The 20,782-nt window shown below is 54.1% G+C and overlaps 1 pseudogene; it reads right to left on the bottom strand.

Annotated features, from left to right (window-relative positions):
* Nucleotides 1–7,081: 7,081 nt before the first annotated feature.
* On the bottom strand, nt 7,082–20,180 carry LOC123927630 (annotated as a pseudogene).
* Nucleotides 20,181–20,782: the final 602 nt, after the last annotated feature.

Below are 20,782 nucleotides of genomic sequence, written 5' to 3'. Positions count from 1 at the left end.
TTCCCACCAGCAGTGTAGGAGGGTTCCCCTTTCTCCGCATCCTCGCCAGCATCTGTCATTTCCTGACTGGTTAATTTTAAGGCTGTCTTGTTTTAATAGGCCTTATCCTTTCACCCGTCTCCAATTACTTCCTCAATGTTCATAGCTCCCAAATCAAAATCCGGAAGCCACTTGTCTCCTGAACTCCAGGTGCGGGTGTCCAGATGCTTCCTGGACACCTCTCCCAGCAGCTTCCACATCCTGCCCCTGTAGCTGCTGCTTCTCCCCGGACCTGGCCTGGCAGTGGGCATAACCTGGTTGCCCAGTATAATGCATCATCCTCGTCTTTTCCTTTGCCCCATCGGTCAGATCTTACATCCAATTCCTGTTGATTCTTCCAAATTTAAGTATTATCATTCTCCTAAATCTGTCCATTCTCTTCCTTCTTTAGTTTTGATCTTGACCATCTGCCAGGTGTATTACGGCTGCTCCTGGCCAGCAACCCAGGGTCCTTCTGATCTAAGCTCCACTCTAGTTCCCTTTTATTGTGTGTTTTTTTTTAATTAATTTATCTGACAGACAGAGATGACGAGCAGGCAAAGAGGCAGGCAGAGAGAGAGGGGGAAGCAGGCTCCCTGCCGAGCATGGAGCCTGATGTGGTGCTTGATCCCAGGGCCCTGGGATCATGACCTGAGCTAAAGGCAGAGGCTTTAACCCACTGAGCCACCCAGGCGCCCTGGGTTTTTTTTTTTTAAAGCAAGAAACATGAAATTTACCATCCGAAAGATTTTTAAGGGTGCAGTACAGTGGTGGTAACTATGAGCACAGTGTTACGTGACTGTTACGTGATCTCTGGCACTTTTTCATCCTGCAAAATCGGAATTCCATACCCATTGAACAGCTTCCACCCGAAGATTTAGAAAACGTGATCTTTTGCTTTTCTTTTAAAGTAGGCTCCCTGCTGAGCCTGGAGCCCCATGTAGGGCTCACAACCCTGAGATCAAATCCCGAGCTGAGCCACCCTGAAAGGTGCCCTGAAACTGGGATTCTTCTCAATCATAAGCCTGATCATGTCACCATTTCGTTTTCATTAGATACCGTAACACAGAGCATGGGGTCTGTGAGCTGTGAGCCTGTCACCCCCATACCTCCTCCCTTGCAAATTTCACTGGCTTCAAAATATCAATAGAAATCTGAAAAATTGAAATTAAAAAATTAATAATTCCAAGTTAGAGTTGTAAAACCCCTTTCAAATTTTTATTTAAAAGTAATCATAATGTGGATTCTTTTTGTGATACTGTTTGATGTGATGTGGGGCGGGGCTCCAATACTCAAAGTGTCTGTGGCCTGTGTTTAAGCCTGGGGGTATTTAAAAGCTTTTGGTTATTCCCAATGTCCTTAGACTCCTTAATATGGCTTCCGGGCCCTTTATCATGTGGCTCCTGTTCACATGGTCAGCTTCATGTCTCATCAAACTTCCCCTCCCGCCCCCCCGGCCCTACACACACACACACACACACACACACACACACACACACACACACACACACACACACACTCTTCCTCCCTCCCAGAACGTGCCCTGCTTTCTCTTGCTTTTAGGCCTTTGCACATATCTAGAACATTCTTTTCTTTTCTTTTACTGAGGTATAATTGACATGTAACATTACTGTAGTTTCAGGCGTACAACATAATGATTTGATATTCATATATATTGTGAGGTGGTCACCCCAGTAATCTAGTTAATAACTGTCCCCATCCATGGTTACAGTGGCCTTCTCTGTGATGAGAATTTTTAAGATCTACTCTCTTACCAACTTTCAAACATGCAACACGATGTTATTAACTATAGTCATCCCCAGGATTCATATAGTTTACACCAGAAGTTTGTACTTTTTGGCCCTCCTACACCCAGGTCACTCCCCCTCAACCAACCTGCTGCCTCTGGCATCCACCCGTCTTTATCTCTGAGCTCGTTGTTTTGTTTTAGATTCCACATATAAGTGAGATCACGTGGTATTTCTCTGTCTGATTTATTTCACTTAGCATAATGCCCTCAAGGCCCATTGCTGTTATTGCAAATGGCTCGGCCATAGAGGATCCTCGTGTGGCAGGGGAATACAGAAGAAAGGAAAGGTGGGAGGCACTGAAGACAACTTTTATCTCCACACCAGACTGGGCTCCAAATGTTGGCAGCAAAGCCACCCCAGGCCCAGTCAGGGCACCACACATTTGCTAGGGGATTAGGGCAGTGCCGTAAACGGAACCTCACATTCCATGTGTCTAAACATTTGTTGACGTTACAAATTAGGTTAACAGACTATTCAATAAAATATGTTTTGGGGCGCCTGGGTGGCTCAGTGGGTTAAAGCCTCTGCCTTCGGCTCAGGTCATGATCCCGGGGTTCCAGGATCGAGCCCCGCGTCGGGCTCTCCACTCAGCGGGGAGCCTGCCTCCTCCTCTCTCTCTGCCTGCCGCTCTGCCTGCTTGTGATCTGTCTGTCAAATAAATAAATAAAATCTTTAAAAAAAAAAAAGTGTTAAAATATGTTTTGCTTTTCCTTCCTTGTCAACTGTACCTTCCCCAAAACAGTAACAAAATCAGGCTTGGATCCAAACTGAGAATTCTTGGACTCCCAGGAGAGGGCTCTTTGCTAGAACATGGCAGCATGGGTTGAGCCAGCTCTGGCTCTCATCCTGTCCCCCTTCTCTTCTCATACCACGAGGGACCTGGCAAAGATGTGGGGACAGCCTAGCTTTCACGTCTAAGGCCCATCCACGCCTACCAACCACCACTTCTTTGCCACACTCAGACCTGGGACTGTTCATGTTGGTGATGTCGCCCACCCTGGAGAGACTGGGCCCTAGAGGAAACTTTGCTCAGGTTCTGGAAGTGGGGGAGACTGCCTAGGACCAGGAATTCTGGATCTAAGAATCTAAGGCCTGATCTGGAGGGCAAGTGACGTCCGGGTATACCCGTCTTCCCAATCCCCAGACTTTTTGCCCCAGGACAGTGGGGCTAGACGAAAGCCAAGGTGTGGTCTACAGTGCACCCCCAGGCAGGGCCCCTCTCCTCTGGGTTCAAGGCTGTGCTCCTGACCCAAGCTGGCCTCTAAAGACAGGTGCTCACCCAGGGCTGGGCGGCGTGACCTCGCCTGAGTCTTGGGTTCTGTGGGCTCTCAGCATCTCTGGTCCAGGTGGTGGAGCTTCCTAAGGGCAAGGGGCAGGTTCTGAATTTTCTCCCTCCTCCCCCAGCCCTCAGCAGGGCTGAAGCCATCGACAGAGACAAGGTTTCTGCTGGAGCTATTTCTGTCTCCGATGCCAGCTGTTGTCCCGAGAGGCTCTTTAGCAGGTCTGATTAAGTTCTTAAAGTGGCAAGGGAGGGAAAGAGGGATAAAAAGGGATAAAGAGAGAGAGAAAGCAGGACAGAGGCGGGCCAGCCACACAGACACCAGAGGTCATTGGCTTAGCCCACAGCATCCCCAGGACCTGACCCATAGCCCAGCCCCCACTGAGTCTGTCTTGTGACTGTCTGGGGAAGAATGTGATGGCCAAATGGGGTCACCTGACACCCAGAAGGCTCATCAGAACAGCAAGTGTAGTCTTCTCTGGGGACTTCGTACAATTTGGGTTCGACTCCTCCCCATCCCCCAAATCTGGTTTAATCCCCCTCTCTCTGTGGCAAAGCCAGACTCCTCAGTGTGAGCTCCATGTTCCCTCACACTCCTGCTCACTGTGGGGCCTTGGCAGCACCATGGTGACTCTGGAACCTTCCCATGATGAATGCCTGCTTCCCATTCAGTTAACAGCACCTACAACCTGCCTCCAATGCACGCACATTAATTGAATCCTTGTTTAAAACAATTAGGAATTGGGGCGCCTGGGGGGCTCAGTCAGTTAAGCATCTGCCTTTGGCTCAGGTCATAATCTTGGGGCTTGGGATCCAGCTGGGTTGGGCTGCCTACTCAGCGGGGAGTCTGCTTCTCCCTTTGCCCCTCCCCCTGCTCGTGTGTGATCTCCGTCCCTGTCTCTGTCTCTCTCTCTCTCTCAAATAAATAATCTTTTAAAAATTAAACAAAAAAACCCAATTAGGACATTGGGGGAAATTTGAATATGAACTTAGGTTAGGGAAGGAGTGTCAATCTTTTTAGGTATTAAAAATAGTGTTATGGTTGTAGGGGGAAAAGGGAGAAATAGCTCAACTTCGGAGTCCATGTTGAAAGGTTCGTGGCTGAAGTATCACGGTCGGCAATGTCTTCTGTTCCAGTTGTCCAGAAAAATGTGGCATACACATGCACACACTCACAGAGAGGGCAACTAGGACAAAGTATTCACGGTGGTTTTCTCCTGGGGGGTTTTACGGGTGTTTAGGGCACTCCTCTTCCTGCATCTTGGAGCATAGTCACAATTTAAAGCTTGGGGAGAAAACCTAACTCAGAACTCACTTTCTGCAGGAAGCCTTCCCAACTCATTCTACCCGGTGGACCTGACTTGTTCCTCTGCCCACCTCAGCCCACGGTTTCTGTCCACTTGTACAAAGCACCCTGGCATTTCCGCACAGATGCCCTTGGGTGTGGAGGGAGCAAGCCTTGGCGGATGGGAGGGAGCGAGCCTCGGCGGATGCTGGGCTGGCCTGCCTTCCGACACACCCCGCCCAGCCACACACAGGTGGGAGTGTGCAGGGGGCTGGCTGCCATGCCAGGGCTCCCTCCACGAGTTACTATAAATAGAGAAGGGTGTTTTTCTTTTCCCTACCTGAGTTTGTAAACCTCAATGTCTTGTTCATTTATAAAACCCTTACGTGGACATCTTTTTCTGATCTTCACAGTCCCAGGAAGTAGGTGCCTTATTACCCCAACTTACAGACAGGGAGACTGAGGCTTGGAGCAGTGCAGGTAGCTTGGACACAGGCAGCATCTGGCGGGGACGGAAAGGCGGAGGAACTGAACTTAGGTTTACTCTGCCAAAAGCTGTGCTCGTCCCCCAACACCAGCCGGCCTCGTCTGAGCTGGGCATCGGCCGAGGACAGGGTGGGCACACGCCCCGTGGCGCTGTACTCTGGACTGCAGCCATTCCCCTGCTCCACAGGCCCGTCCTTGCTTGTGTCCCTGTGGTCCCTCCCCTCCTGATCATGCGCTCCTGGAGGGACTAGCCCTGCCACTAGACTCATCATTTTACATGTTGATCGAGAGGCACGTAGATTACTAGATCTTAAACTGATTTTTTAAAAATACATAAATAGATAACATTTCAGTACAGCTGGTTTCTTTCCTAACTGAATTTTATGTATTTAGAAATATTTTGCTGAGAATGTGCCCAAAGGTGTTAGAGACTTCCAAAGGGGTCTGTAGCATAAAAAATAAAGGACCCTGTGGTCTGGCACAAGCTTGACTCCAGCATTGATCCTGGCCTTGCGCCAACCCTGCCTTCTGCTCATGGCACTGGGAGAGCTATGTCCCCTGGATGGAGGGAAATTTCAGGTGGGTAGCCTCAGTTTACCCCCACCAGCAGGAAAGCCCTCCCATGCTCTCTCTCTCTCTCTCTCTCGGCATCACTCGGCTAAGAGCTCCTTCATTCACTACCTTTCCTCCCCTTCCTTCCCTTCCCCTTCATTATCCTGTCCACCCCAGACTCTCTGAGCTCTTCCTTCAGCCTGTTTTTGAACATCCCTGAGGATAATGTCTTTTCCATGGCTCCCTGGGAGACACTATCACCAGCTGTGGCTCGTTAGATACGCTAGAAAAACCATCCCCAAGCTCAAGGGCAGGAGGCGTCTGGTCCCAGGCAGTCAGCAGTCAGAGGGGAGCGGGGATGTCTCAGCGGAGGGAACAATCAGGGGTGTGTCCTCGGAGTTAGAAGCAAGGCTCTGAGACCCCTACCTCAGGCATGAGACTCCCCCGCCTCTGGGGATTGCCAGGCCACTAGCCGTGTGGCCAGCCGGGGAGGGACGCTAGAGACCTGGTCAGGAAGCTGTTGTCTCAGTACAAAGGGAGCCGTGCCCAGCCCCCTGCCTCTGAAGCAGGACTCTAACCTCTGACCTGGGGCGTCTGCTGGCCAGAGCGAGGGCTGCCTCGCGTGTCCCCCAGGCCCACGGGCGAGGAGTGGCAACTGTGTTGGACTGTCCCAAGCTGCCCCCTGACTCAGAGAGCTGGCGGGGTAGCTCTGATGAAGCCAGACCCTCTTTCTGGGCAGAGGCCTCAAAACATGCGCAGAGAGTCAGCGCTCCGCTCTCTGACCTTCCTTCCAGTCCTGCTAGAACCAAGGCCCAAGGCCCACTTCACAGATCACAGATTAACCTCACCGGGATTCCACCAGGCCAGGTGTGACTCGGCCGGAGCTGCTGACCTGTGGGCCTTCTTCCACCTGACGAACACCTGCTCCTCTTCTAAGGCTCACTTGGAGGATCGGCTCCCCTCTGCCTGCCCCTCACTGACGCCCACTGAGGTGGGACTGGGTGCCTGCCGTGCGTGGCACGAGGGCTTAGCATATCACGGCATCTGTAACGAATACACTTCTCACTTTTTTGGTTCTTTCCCTCTCTCCCCTGCCAGCTGTGAGCTCTGTATTTGCTGAATCTGCTGGCACGTCGTAGATATTTCATAGATGGTTCCTGAATGTATGAATGTATGTATGAATGAATGAATGAATGGCAGCCAGTCCTCCTCATTCTGAGGCAGAGGTGCACCCAGGAGGGGTCAAGTGCTCGGGCCCAAATGACCACAGTCACTGTGGGGGTGGGGAGGGTTGGCTGATTCCCAGGAAACTCTGTGCTGACCCGCTGGTCGCAGCTCAGACGTCTCTTCCCAAACCCGATCCTCTCCCAGGAACGCACCCACACCGCTCCGTCAGGCCACCCCTCCGGGTGGGTCACTGGGGCTCACAGCCTGAGCTCTACACACCACCCTCGTGTCTTGGGCACGGCTGTGTCCCAAGAGCCTGCTCTTAGTAGGTGCTTGAGTCACAACTCTCAAATTGATGAGAGAATCTCTGGTGGGTTTCACCTCTCTTCCCCCTATCCGGAGCCTCCCCATCAAAGCAGAAGAGAAAAGCCTGGGGCTTGCCGGTTCCAGAACAGGCGGACCTAGGGCTTCCCACAGGACAGGTCACGGCCCCGAGGATCCCGTGGAGTTCACCGACCCTTGTGGGACGGATGAGGACGGATGAGCCCTCCCTGAAACCATCTGGGCCCTGGACTCAGATAGCTCGGGAGGCTGTCCCCAGCACCCGCAGCCCCGCAGCCCCGCAGCCGCCCCCCCAGCTCCAGGCTCAGCCCAGCCTCTGCTCTACCGCCCGGAAGGTGTCAGGTGGGGTCACTGCTTCCAGGGTCGGGTGGGGAAGCCACAGTCTCCCGGGGAGACCACCCTCTTACCTGGCTTTCTGAGGCCAGCCTCTCCGAAGGTGAAGGGTCCAGCGGGGGTCCTGACGGCTGCTTTCCAGCCTGCGAGAAGAGAGCGTCCAGGGGACGGAAGACTGCGTCCTAGACCTCTCCCTCCTCTCTCATCCGCTGTGGGCTGCTGCCTCACGCGCTTCCCTCTCTGTCTGTCTCTCGGAAGTTGTAGGGAGAGAAAACAACGCTGGCCCGAGGAAGGATCCAGCCTGGGCTGGTGTTTGTGGAGTGAGTGTGTGTGTCCCAGGAGGCCGGAAGCACAGCTCCTCCAGAACCTGGGAGGCCGCGCCCCGCCCCTGTTCTGCGGTTGCCTTGGAGACCCACCTAAGCCTCTTTGACCTGGAGCTGTGCGATCTGCAGAGCGAGCGGGGCAGGCCTGACCCAGATGCCTCCGAAGACCCAGGTGGTGAAGAGCGCCTGCGTCCTGCCCCCACCATGCTCTGGGTGGGGTGGGGTGGGGTGGCACCCACGGGGGTGGGCGAGAGCTGCTGGGGGCACGATGGGGAGCCCATCATGGTGCAGCTCCCCTCTTCCCGCCTGCTTCCCTCCTCCAGAAGAGGGGCGGTTCCGGGTGCTGGGGGGCTCGCCTTTGCCTCCCTGCCTCCTTACCTGTTTTCCTCTTTGCTGCTCGGAATTCTCTCTTTCCCTCAAGGCAAGCTCAAGGGCGGGAGGTTCTGCTGACTTTCTGGAGAAGGGGACGATGCCGAGAAGGGAGAGCACGGATCGGATCGCGGACTGGCTGGGAGGCGGGGCTGTTCTCCGGGATCCCACTCTGGCCCATGCGCCTCCTCACTGTCCCCGCACTTACCTCGGCCGGATCCAGGGCCCCCTGCGGCCCAGCCTGCGCCCACCCGACGTGAGGGGCCGCTGGCACGGATGCCTGTCGCGCTGCGAGCGGCACGGACCCTCCGGTGCTGCGGCGCCGGCCGCCAGATGATGGGTGGACTGCCGGACACATCTAGCCCTAACGGTGTGCAAAACGAAGCAGAACGCACAGCCAAGGGGAAATTTAGCCACGACGACCTGGCCTGGCCTGTCCATCTGCCTGCCCGCATGTCACGCTCTTCCCGGAAAGCTCGACCACTCTGTGCTCGCGGGATGCTTGCTTCCATCGGGTGACTCTGCCTTCTTCATCCGGCTTCTCTAGCAGGGGTCTTAAGTCAGGATCCGGCCGTTCCTTCTCTTGACCAGCTCACGGCGCAACTGTCCCAAAGGCGCAGAGAGCCGCTGGCCCTGGAGGACACACGTTTGGGGGAGCTGAGCTCCCGTTCTCTGACAGATCCGGCAGTTCCCACAGTTCCCACGTGGCCCCCGGCCCAGTGCCAGCAGAGGCCACAGCAATCAAGGCCAATAACCAGAAGTTCCTGCCTCCACCTTGGCATATCCTCAAGGGCAGAAATTCTAAGGCATTTCTGTGCCAGCCATGGGGGTATGGACTAGCCGTACAAGAAGGCTCTGCCCTAATTTTGGGGAAGTTACTAGAACTCATTCGATGTGACCAAGTCACACACGGATTCATGCCACACAGAGGTCTAGAGCACTGTTTTGTGCAGGCACGCTGGTGGGAGGTGTCTGGGACTAGGCGATCCCGTTCCCCTCCCCCGCCACGGGTCCCAGCGGAGCCTCTGGGAGGCGGGTCAGAGGAGTAAGAGATGGAAATCTCGCCAGAGCACAGGGAGCAGGGACAGTATTAGGGTTCAGAGCTGAAGACTGCTGTCTTCCTACTGTATAACCTTGTGCCTACTGCTGGCCATTCTGTTTGAATGAAAAAATTTATCCCTTTTCCAGGGCCACACATTAGTCTTAACACCTCACCCTCAAACACACACACACACACACACACACACACACACACACACACACACTTAATGTAAATGAGATTGAAAGGGTCAATGTCGTCCGCCATCAAAAGGAAGATTTCATTGCAGCAAGCGGTGAGCTTCTGAACTCCTGACCTGTGGCTCTGGGGAACATGCACGCAGATGACAGGTTTTGTGTCTTCCTTCCTGACACAGCTGGCTCCTTTCCTGCCCTTTTCCAAGATGCCAGGGGTAGCCCCTGCCTGCAGCCTTGACCCCGTAACTCAAAGAGGGCTTGGTGTTTGTGCTGACTGCTGATTTATTCTGATCTGTGAGCCTGCGGAGGCTTTGGGATTATCCGTGCTGAGTGTGACTTTGTACTAGAGAGAGAAGGTGGTGCTTGTTTTTTTTTTCTCTCATTTGACATCAGTGGGAGTTGCTACAGTGTCGTTAAATATCCAGCCACCATTCAGAGGGAGAAACACCAGTGGGGCCCATGACAGTGCCTCACAGATGGCACTTGGTTAATAAATTGGAGGTGTGGAATTATGAAGCTGTTGGGTGCAAGGCTAGATTAGAAACCAAGGAGAGATTGGAGAAGGTCCCTGACCCCAGATGTCAGGCTGCCCAATGGGGGTGCTCCTCCTGCTCCCTTCTCCCTGGCTTCCTTCCAGACAGTGAGGACTGCTCCAAACCCTTTCTTTTTTTTCTTTTTTGATTTTTGTTTTGTTTTGTTTTAAAGATTTTATTTATTTATTTGACAGAGAGAAAGAGAGACCACAAGTAGGCAGAGAAGCAGGCAGAGGGGGAGAGGGAAGCAGGCTCCCCACTGAGCAGAGAGCCCAACGTGGGGCTCGATCCCAGGACCCCGGGATCATGACCTGAGCTGAAGGCAGAAGCTTAACCCACTGAGCCACCCAGGCGCTGCTCCAAACCATTTCTAACCACTCGGTCATGCACTGGGTTTTCAGAGTCCTACAGAAGGTGTGTGTAGCCCAAATTCTGAATGAGATTCTATTAAACTGACACGATATTTATAGATACAGACCAGACTTGCATTTACTCATACCTCTTGTCTCCGGGCAGCCCTCTCTGCACTCCTGTGGCCACATTTTCTTCTCCAAGTAAAGGCAGCATCGTACCTGATGACAGGAAAAATGAAAATGCTCACCTGCCTCCCAGCTGACTTGCTTAAGTCCCAGCTCCCTTTCTCTGTCCTTTGTCCTCCCTCCTCCCTCTAGACTCAAATGCATCGACTTAAAGGGAACTGAGGAGAGAGGCACAATGCATTTCTCATTCATTCATTCACAGAGTGTTGACTGTCTACTCTGTGCTAGACCCACTTCCATAGAATTCACTTACTACCAACTTCTTTCAGATGCTGCCCTGTGTTTTGGCAGACTGACCTAAGAGCCTTGGTGGCAGGAAAAGCTAGCTGTCCACCAAAGCTTCATGCTCCCTTCCCGAGTATAGATACGTTTCTGGGAAGCAGCTGTCCACACGGGGACTCCGTCGCTCAGCCTTCCTGGCATCCAGGTAGCACCAAGTGACGACGGAATGTGGGTGGACGGGATGCAGGCCACTGTAAGGTCAGGCTTAGGAAGTCTCTAGTGTAGGTTTTCACCTTCCATCTTTTCCCACTTGCTGATGGGCAGCAAGGACTCAGGTCCTGGAGCACAGTGGAACCACAGTTTGGAAGAAGCCAAGGTCTAAATTATGTGGAAGACAGTCCACCAGTCACCCCTGCCGAACTCTAATAGTGCAAGAAATGTATGGGTCAAGCCATTTGGGGTTTCTCTGCCACAGCATTGGCCCAACCCTAACTAGTGGAAAGCCCTGTGAGAAGGGATGGCTGTGGAAACCTTCGACCCTTCCCTTGGTTCCTGGAGATCAAAGCTCTTCCTGACACGTTCCCTCCAAGATTTCCTATCCTCATCCCAGATAAATTAATCCCCTCACTTCACATTGTCTCATGCCTTGTACACAATGCAGCCTCGGCCCCAAGGGCACTCCCACCTGGGGAAGTCTTACTTATCCCTCGAAATTCAGTTCCAGTGGTACAACCCTAGTAAGGTTTCCTGTCCTCCCGGCTGCTCCCTCGTCTCCACTCCCTGAAGCTCCAATCTTGGTTCTGTACATACGGCTGACCTTCATTACTCACGGATTCCATATTGGCCAATTTTCCCACTCGCTAAAATCTGTTATCCCCAAATCAATGCTCACGACACTTTCGTGGTCATTCGGACCTTTACAAAGCACTGAAGAATGTGACTCGCCTGGCAAGCACATCCCCAGCTGAGGCTGAACGAAGCAACCCTCGACCTCCCCGTCTCAGCTCTCACACTGCGACCAAGTGTCTTTGTCACGGTCTGGTTAGTGCCACACTTTCCCCACTTGGTGCTTTTTGCTGCTGATTCTCCATTTGACATGGCCCCAAGCGCGGCGCTGGTGTGCCTCGGGCTGTTCCCAAGCGCAAGCGGACTGTGTTGTGCCTTACAGAGAAAATACTTGAGCTTCGTCTAAGTCTGAGTTACAGCGCTCTTGGCCATGAGTTCAGTGTTCACGAGTCAACAATATGTAAAAAATAAAACTTCTTTAACCAGAAATGCACACAAAACGAGGTTACAGATGGAAGGGTTGGCACAAACGTCATGACCAGAGGCTTCTGGGAAACTCACCCTGCATTTCCCCCAGAAACAACTGTTCAGTATTTGCTAATTCAGTGTTTGCAGCGACTTTTAGGATGTTGCCTCAGCTCATGAGAATCGGCTGTGCCCGGCGCTGTTTCCTGAGCATCGGGTTCCGCATCCCCGGCGGAGGGACAGCTCCTCAAGGACAGGGAGACCAAGCCCCAGCACTTGCCACATATGGGTTTGCCCTGCGTGGGATGGAAGATGACAGCGAGAGCAGCCTGAGCCCGGTGTCTGTGCTAAGCGCATGTCCCAGACCTGGCCCGGGTTCTCCCTGAACCTGAAAGTGCCCCGGGAGATGAGCTGTCACGGCTCAAGGGCCCGCAGGCAACAGACAGAAGCCAGGACGGGCTGTGAGGTGCTAAGTGCACCCCGTGGGGGATGAGGGGACAGGTGGAGCCGGGGGCATCCGAGGGTGACCCCGGGGGCCTGGGCAGGTTGCATCCAGTCTCAGGCAGGGTAGGCCTAGGAAAGCAGGGGAGCCCCTTCTGCTCAAGCTGGAAATGCTTCTGGGAGGAGGCCAAGTAATGGAAAACCGGTGGGAAGAGGGGGCCTGGTGTGCGGCAGGGCAGCAGGGAGAGCAAAGCCCGAGGTGGCACACGCTAATGGGGGCTCTCTGGGTGGGCACCGGTGTGAGACCGTGGAGGGATGCCCTGGGGCCTGGGAAGAATGACATGGCAGAAGGTGCGACTGTGCGGGGGGATTACCGCGTGGACCTGAGCGTCGCATGTGCACCTTCATAGATTCTAGAATCAGTTCCCAAGGAAGAGCACCAGTGAGCCCCGAGCATGGGGGCAGCCGGGCAGGGAGTCCACTGCCAGCCTGCCAGGAGGCTGTTTGAACCGGGTGCAAAGAAGGAGGGGGAGGTCGGGTTGTCCAGGCATTCTGACTTGGGTGGTGGCGAGATGTGACATCCGTGGGGAAGCCGGGCTCAGCTCTGGCCGTGCGGACCGGGAGCGTGTGACTCCCCGCAGAGAGATCCACGGCCAGCTCCACGCCGCAGGAGAAAGGGTTTGGGGAAAGATACAGATGTGGGGGTGGTCAGGGGCAGGGTAAAGGGGTAGCTCTGGGCTCAGGTGGACAGACTCAGATCACAGAGGACCACAGGAGAAGAGAGCCTGGGACAGACCCTCCAGCTGGGGAGGAATAGGCTGGGAAAGGGCGGGAAAGCGCCAGGGAGCCGGGCGCCCCGCGCCTTGTTCAGCTGCGTTCCCACCCAGGGCTGCGCAAAGGAACAGGGGAATTAAGTAGGCACCGGCTGGTAATGCGTCTCCCCAGTGCCCTGACACCATCCCAGGGCCCCGGTGAAACTCCGGGCCGTGTTATATAGGATGTGAGCACTTAGGGGAGGGAGTGGAGGTAAGCGGCATTAGCAGGCATTTACAATGGGTCTGGAGAAGGATCCCCAGAGAGACGGAGGAAGGGTGGTCAGGGAACGTCAGCAGGGACGCCTCTGGTGTCCCCGTCCCATCTTGCTGGCCCGTGTCCGCTCCGAGCACAGCTCTGGAGGGCAGTTCCTTTAGAAGTCAGAGGTTCCTCTAACTGACAACACCCGCGTGATCTCACAACCACCCAAGCCTGAGGACGCCCACTGGGCCCACCTGTGACTGTAGTCCCCGAGCATGGGGCAGCTCGTGTCACTGGGGTCAGTCTTCAACCTATGGGGGATGGGAGCTGGCTGATAAACGCTCCAGACTCCCGTCCATTGGAAGGTATGATGTCACGATTCCCAGGGGACCCCCAGGGACTCAGACCCTGCTGCCCTCGGTGGTGGCCCTGCTAACACACCCTGGGCTGGTTTCCCTCCTTCCTGTCTCACTCTCCCGTGCCCTCACTCCTGCCTCCTCCCAGGCTCTGAGAGCTGCCTCCACGGCCTTGACCTGGGCTCTGCTCCTGGAAAAGTCAAAATGTAGGGGTGGGTGTGACCTTAAATGTCACCAAGAGGTCAGGTAGCAAGCTGCCCGGGAAGAGCCAATAGCCACGGGCGGTGGTGCAGGTGGCTGGGTAGACACTGCCATCAGAGCGCAGGGGCAGGACCAGTCTCCCCCTGGGGCAGCCACCCCGGCACGCCGACACCTGCGCTGTGTGACCCTTAACACCGGGCTCAGCCTCGGTCCCCAGAAAGAATTATGCCCTCAGCCGGAGTTGACGGAAGGGTTTCTGGACAAACTGAATCGGGGGTTTTCACCACATCCTGAGCTGCAAACTCTGTCAACGCCCTGTAGACATTGACTCTTCTCAACCACTGCCAGGTCCCCTGTCTGCTGCCTGCACCCTCTGTCCCGCTGGCCCCGGGACACCTGTCCTCCACGCAGTGGGGTCCCCTCTCACAGCCACCTCCCTGAGGGCCAGGCTTGCCCATTCGATGACCTGAGCGGTGAGCCACAGCGAGAAGCCTCAGGTCTGAGCGACCCTGTCCCTGGAGACCCCATGTCGGCAGGGTGCCTCCTCCCACAGTGGCTTTGTACAGAGAAGACGTGCCCAGGACAACAGACGGGCCGATCTGGTGCAATCTTTCCCCACAAGTCCAAGCAGATGACTTTCTGTGGCATACACAGGACTGAGAACAAGTCTTTCCGGATGTCTTTCCCCCAGAGTCCTTTATGACAGACTCACAAATGGCTAGAGCCTCCAGGAGCCCGTGGGGAACTCCAAGTGCACTGTTTTCATTCACCACATCCGGCCCCCCTGCACATCCCGGGCCCCACTCATCCCCTCAGCGGAGGCTCACTAAGCACCGACTTTGTGCCAACCCCAGGCTTGATGCCTCAGTTGGAGGTGGAGAAGGCGGGATCCTCTGTGCCCCCCCTTCTCGGGCTTCCAGCCAGAGAAGGGAAGCAAAGCCCTGTGCTGCTGGCTGAAGGCACCGCAGAGATCCAGGGATGCCCCCCGACAGCAGCCCCCAGTTTCCCGGCTCCCACTCTCTCCTGCACCACACACACCCCTCTCTTGTCCCTGGGTTGCTCAACGGAGAGAATCCCGGAGCAGCAGGGGGCTTGGATGCCCTTTACTCCCACGCTGCTGAGATGAAGAGCTCAGAAAGGGCAGGCACACAGCACAGCAGGTGGGTAACAAAGCCCGGACAGTAACCTGTGCTCCTTTCTTCCAAACTTCCCCTGCCCTCTGCTGCCTTGATGGCATCCACCAATCAGATAGAAGCCCCTGGGCACATACACCCTAAGCTTTGGTCATGAGCACCAAATACATCTCATGTTCTCATTTTCTCTGGGTTACAAGCGCTTTATCTGGAGGGGATAAGGAGGTGGTGTGTGCGTGTGTGTGTGTGTGTGTGTGTGTGTGTGTGTGTGTGCGCATGCGCGTTGGGTGGAATTCCATGTTATTTGCTCTTTTCATAATCCTGGAAGGCTGCTTGGAAGAGGAGGTATTTCAGCAGTCTTTCAAATAGATAGACACCCTTGGTGGGCTGTTTAAGGAGGACCCCAGGGACAGGGGGAGTAGGGATGGAATCTGAAATCCAGGGCTGGTGAAAGAGTCAGGATGTCAGTGGAAGCCAAGCACCTGTCCTGTGTAAGACCCCGTACTGGCTGCTGGAAATTGCCAGAAGGTAGCAGCAGGCTCCCCAGGGTTTCTCTCACCTGTGCCCTTGGTTCTTTCCTCAGAAGATAAAACAAAGGCACTTTAACCCCCTCCTGCCAAACAACCAGTCAGGAAAGAAAAAGAGCAGAGCCGTCCAATCGGACTACAGAGAAGCAACGGCCCAGAGGGCCACAAGGCATGTTGAGCTTGTCACTGGGGCAAGAGGCCACTTTCACTTCTAGGTGGGAGCTGCCAGCTGCCTGGACTCTCTGGAAACCCCGCAGGGAGGAAGCTGGTCATGGGGATTGAGAAACCAAGACCCCAAACTTGTTCTGACACATACTAGAAGTGATCTCGCCCTCCACCAACGGAGCGGCTGCTTACAGATCGTGCCACATCAACAGCCCAGACTTTATCCAGCCATAAGATAATAATTGTGTCAAATTCGCTTTCTAGCTTCCCATCCTGTAGACACAGCAGGACCCACCACGGTGGGTGTACACATGGATAAAGGCGGGGAGAGGTAAACTGCATCCCAGAAGGCCCTGGTGTCGTCCCAGAATTCCCGTGTTAGCCTCGGCGAAGAACAGGACTGCTTGTGTGCTGGGATTCTCTTCAAGGTGTTCGATCTGTGGCTAAACTGCCCTTGAAAACCAGTCTGATATTTAAAAAGGACTCTTGAAGGAAAAGAGAAGGTTATTCATTGATTTCCTAGCCAGTAGCTTTTCTGTTTGTGCTAAGGTCTCCTGATGTTCCAGATGGACAGCATGCTCAGAGAACTGTAGAGCTTCCCTCAGCCTGAACATTTCTTCAAAGGGCTGTCGAATTCAGACTCCCTGCCCGGCTGGGTCTTCTGAACAGGCTAAACATGACACGCACATAACAATTCACTTTGTAAAAACAAAAGCGTCTGCTTGACTCTAGAGTTGCACAAGATCATCTTAGGGGACGTGTAACTATAAACAATCTGTCTGGTCCATGCTGTCCTGGGCGGACACGCGTCGTGTAAGACCAGCCTTGTGGGGCTGGGTGAATCTGTTGGATGACTTCACCAAGGAAGGATTAAACACAGAAACCCAAGGTACTCATTTGCTGGAGAGTCACGGCGCCCAGGAGGGAAAGTAAGGGGCAATCATTTTGCATTTGCATACCACCCGACCATACAAACCATGTTCACGTCCTTTGTTTCATTTTATTAGCAAACATGGGTCCTCCCTCACCAGGGCCCAAGGAGGAAGGCAGGGCAGATTCCTGTGTGCTGGGGCTGTGGAGAATTCTAGCACCCATTCCCTGAGTCCAGGAAGCCTCAGAAACACTTTGCTCTCTGGTGTCTGAGAAGAGCGGCCCAGAACCATCCTCAAACTCATCCTCATCCTCAAGCTCAGCACAGAGGCAGCGGGGCCTTATGGATGAGGAGCGGGGCTCTTCAAAGACCTGTACCTTTCTAGTTTCAAACCTAGACCCATACTTGTTGGCTGTGTGATCCAAGCTTCGTGCTGGAACTCCTCTGAGCCTCGGGTAGAATTTAGGGCAAGATTACCTTCCTGAGAGAGTTGTAAGGATCAGAGGAGATCTGTAGGTAACACATCTTGTCCAGCAAGAGCCCTGCTCAGAACAGCCCCCTCAGGAAACAGCAGCTAGTCCCAGGTTTGGGGAACCCCCCCAGAGTCCGTTTCTCTGTGTTACTGCTCTGGCACGTTGAGGGGCAGAGCGCATGGCCCCTATCTCCTTAGCTCTAACAAAAGACACCCCAATAGTGCAGACCTTAGCTCTGTGAGAAGGAGCAGGGTGGTGAACAGGCTCTCTCATTCCCCCTATTCCAGACTCTCCTGGAGCCCTCAGGACGGCAAGGTGCCTCCAGGGCAGACCCGGACCTGTCCCCAGGGGCAGGCTTCTGGCTGTGGACAGGGGCCCAGTCAGAGTCCCATCTTGTCCTGCCAGGAGTCATTCCTGCCCACCGAGCTCCAGACCAAACCCTGAAGCTCCTGACAGCGCATCCGGAGACGGACTTTGCTCCCTGGCGGGAGAGATGCTGTGTCTCTGGGAGACTCGGGGATGGGAGCCTGGCTCCCAGAGGTCTCTGGGTTTCCAGGTCCTGCGCGGACACCCATGTCCATCATGGGTCCTCAGTTTCCCTAATGCCCTGACAGCAGAAAGGGCCTAGTCCGCCACAGGCAGGCCTCTACAAGGCCCCTGGCACACCGGCCTGTCTCATTCCCACAGGTGCCCCCATGATGGCGTTCGGAGTGTCTCCCTTTGCCAATGAGAAAACTGAGGCTCGGGTAGTAATTGTTGAAAGTTTCAGAGCTCAGGCTGGCAGACCTGAAAGGCCAGGCCCTTTATATCAGCCCAGAGGCCAGAGCGGTCACTCGTGGTTCTGGTGATGGCTGCCCAGGGTCAGAGGCCCCCTCAGGCTGATGAAACAGGGAGAGAGCCCGGTTCTCATGGAGCCTGGCCCTGGAGCTGGGGCCCCATTCCCATGGCTTTTGAGAAACGGAGTCAACCCAAGGCTCACACCTCTCACTCCGTGCACCCTGACCTAGAGGCCGGCTGTGCACAGAACTGCCCAGTGGGCAGCCCCCGGGGCTCCTGTGGGTACGCCACCTCCGATCCTATACGTCTTCCTCAATCCTCCTTCACTGGGGCAAAGCCAACCCCCAGCTCCCTTGTGTGATGGGCAGGCGCGGAGCAGGTCAATTACAGGGCGCAGAACTCTCTGCTGGCCCCTGAGACTTCTACCTGTTTATGCAGAAGTCAGGCACCACACCTGAGGGGCTCCTTAGAGAGGTTGCCAGAAAGCTCAACTGTGCTCCTCCTGCCTGCCCTCTTTCAGTCCCCAGGGCCACCCGAGCGGGTAAACATGGCAACAGGAGTAACCTGCCCTCATTACCCGGCATCATCCTGAACTCAAACATCTCTCCCTCGCCGGCCAAATAGGCACGGAAGCCTCCAAGCTCTGGGCTCCAGCTGGAAGACCAAGTTATTCTACCCATCCCATGCATCCCATACCTGTCCCCAAGGAGCTCCTGAGTCCTCATTGCACAAATACGCTCCAGTGGCTTCCTCTACTTCTCTTAGGGTCCTGAAATTTGGTGGCAGTAACTTATGCCTCTTTATGATCCACCTTCTTCCAGAAATTGCCTGATGCCTAGTAGGCATTCAATACACTGGTTAATAAAATTATTGATTTACATATATATATATTTTTAAATAATGGATTTACTTCAAAACTACTGGTTCTTACATGCACAAACAGATGTCAGAACTACTTGCAGAGGTTTTAAAAAATATTGAAGTCTGGGCCTCACTCCCAGAGAAGACTGCATGGTGTGGGGGCTCAGGACCCTGCATTTTTAAAAAGCTCTTCGGGGGATGTGGATGTTCCTTCTGCCTGAGTCTCTGGATTTTTAGGGCGACTGGGGGTACTTTGGGCTTTTTGGGCCACTGTTTGGGAGTGCGGGGAGCTTTTTTTGCAGATTTGCTAGCAGTGGTGAAGAACTTGGCCCCCGGCTTTTTGGTCATCTGTCTTGGATCTTTTTTCCCCAGTGGAGAGTTTTTTTCTTTCTCTGCATCTTCTTTGACTCTTGGCTTCTTCCCCGGGGCCACTGCCTGGGGTCTTGGGCTCCGCAGCCTTTGGGGTCTCCAAAACCGGAAAAGCCTTTCTCTTCTTCCCACGGGGGTGTGCTGGGAGCAGGACTCTTTTTTGGAGACTTCTTTCCTGTGGCGTGTTTTTGCAACTCCGCATTTCCTTTGGCTGGCGTCTCCCCTATCCGCACCAGCACAGGGTTCTCGTCTTCGGATTCCTCCTGCACCTTTGACTGAGCTTTTCCTCGACGGCCCTCTTTCTTCTCACGGGCTCCGGACCCCTCCTTCTGGGGGTCAGGGGCAGGCGGAGGGGCAGGGGCCGGTGCTGCAGTTCCACTGGTTTTGGTATCCACGTCCTCCTTCTCCGGGCCGACGGAGTCTTCTCAGCCTGTTTCATGAGCCTTTTGTTTTTCTTCTTCTCTTTCTGTTTTTCATGATACTCTTTTTGTTTTTGTTTTTTTCTTTGCTTCCTTCTTCTTCTGACTGGGGGTGCATATGCCCTTGGCTTCATCCTGACAGCTGACAAACGAGGGAAAGACGGGCAGGGAAGCGGACCTCTCGGTTTTCACGTACAAGAGCTTCACGCTCTCCCACTTCTCTGGCAACTTTTGGGAAAGCCTCTTGGCCTCGGTGATGATGTTATCGACAACGTGCTCAGCCTCCATTCCAGGGTGGCCCACGCGGATCGCACGGCAGGAACCACTTTTAGAGATGTTTAAGGCACTCATTGATCTCACATCAGTAAGGAAGAAGTCAAAACTGCCCAGGAGGCGGAGCTTGGCTTCATAGGCTTTGTACTCCTTGTTTAAAGTTCGGAGAGGGATAATCTGGGAAATGGTTTTAATCCCGTGCTTGTTCAGAAGCTTCTTGTAAAACCGTTCCGTCTTTTCAGGAGTTAAATTGGGTTCATCCTTGGTAAGTAAACAAATATCTGTTAAATCTGATCGATACTGTGAGGCAAGGACAATCTGACCCTCAGTTCTTTACTTGGAATCTTCCACAACACCACCATTAAAAAGAAATTTTCATTCTCATTCGATAACAATCCATTCGCGTTTTTCCTGGACTTGGAATGTGTCAACAGAGCTTCCACTGCCTTTCTAATCTGTCCTTTGTCCAGCTGCTCCACGGAGGCCGGGGTCGCGGGAGCGGAGTCCGAGGCTGAGGTGGAGGACGAGGGTGCGGTGGACGCCGAACCCTCCATTTGGCTCGCACCTTGTGTAGCCATGCGCGCGGTACCCGGGTCTGCTGATTTACATGTTTTTGAAATCCATGCAATAGATGATCAAATTAAATTTTTATAAAATGGATACTAAGGCCCAGACTGTGGCCTTGAAATGCCATCTAGCCCTGAAACTAATGAAGGTTTTTTGGAGAAGAGGCTGATTCCAGGCCTGGGCAGGAAATGTACCAGGAGAACCTGAACTTAAAGCAAGGAAACCGTGGAAGACACCTACAGCCTACAGGCCTGATGGCAATGTCGAGTCAGTGCAGGTTTGATCAAGCGCCCAGCCTTGCTGAGGAGGTGCGCGTAGCAAGAGGTTCAGGGATTTTCAACTGCGACCAGAGAGCTGGAGGGTGAATCCGCCCTCCACACTGCTGCTCACCGTACAGGAGCACAGGAAGCAGGCTTTAGGGGCAGCCTTGGGGAGGCCTTGAGAACACGAGCACTGTGTTGGGCTTCCTGAGTTCAAATCCAGTCCCACCACTTGCTAGCTACAGGATTTGGAGAAAATTATTCGGTCTCTCTGTGCCTTGGTGTCTCATCATCCCTCACAGCACCTACTTCATAGGGCTGTGTAAGGA

Source organism: Meles meles, chromosome 17, assembly GCF_922984935.1.
Source record: "Meles meles chromosome 17, mMelMel3.1 paternal haplotype, whole genome shotgun sequence".
In the NCBI taxonomy this organism is placed as follows: Eukaryota; Metazoa; Chordata; class Mammalia; order Carnivora; family Mustelidae; genus Meles; species Meles meles.
The sequence above is the reverse complement of the archived record's forward strand: the minus strand, read 5'-3'. Positions and strand labels throughout refer to the sequence as shown.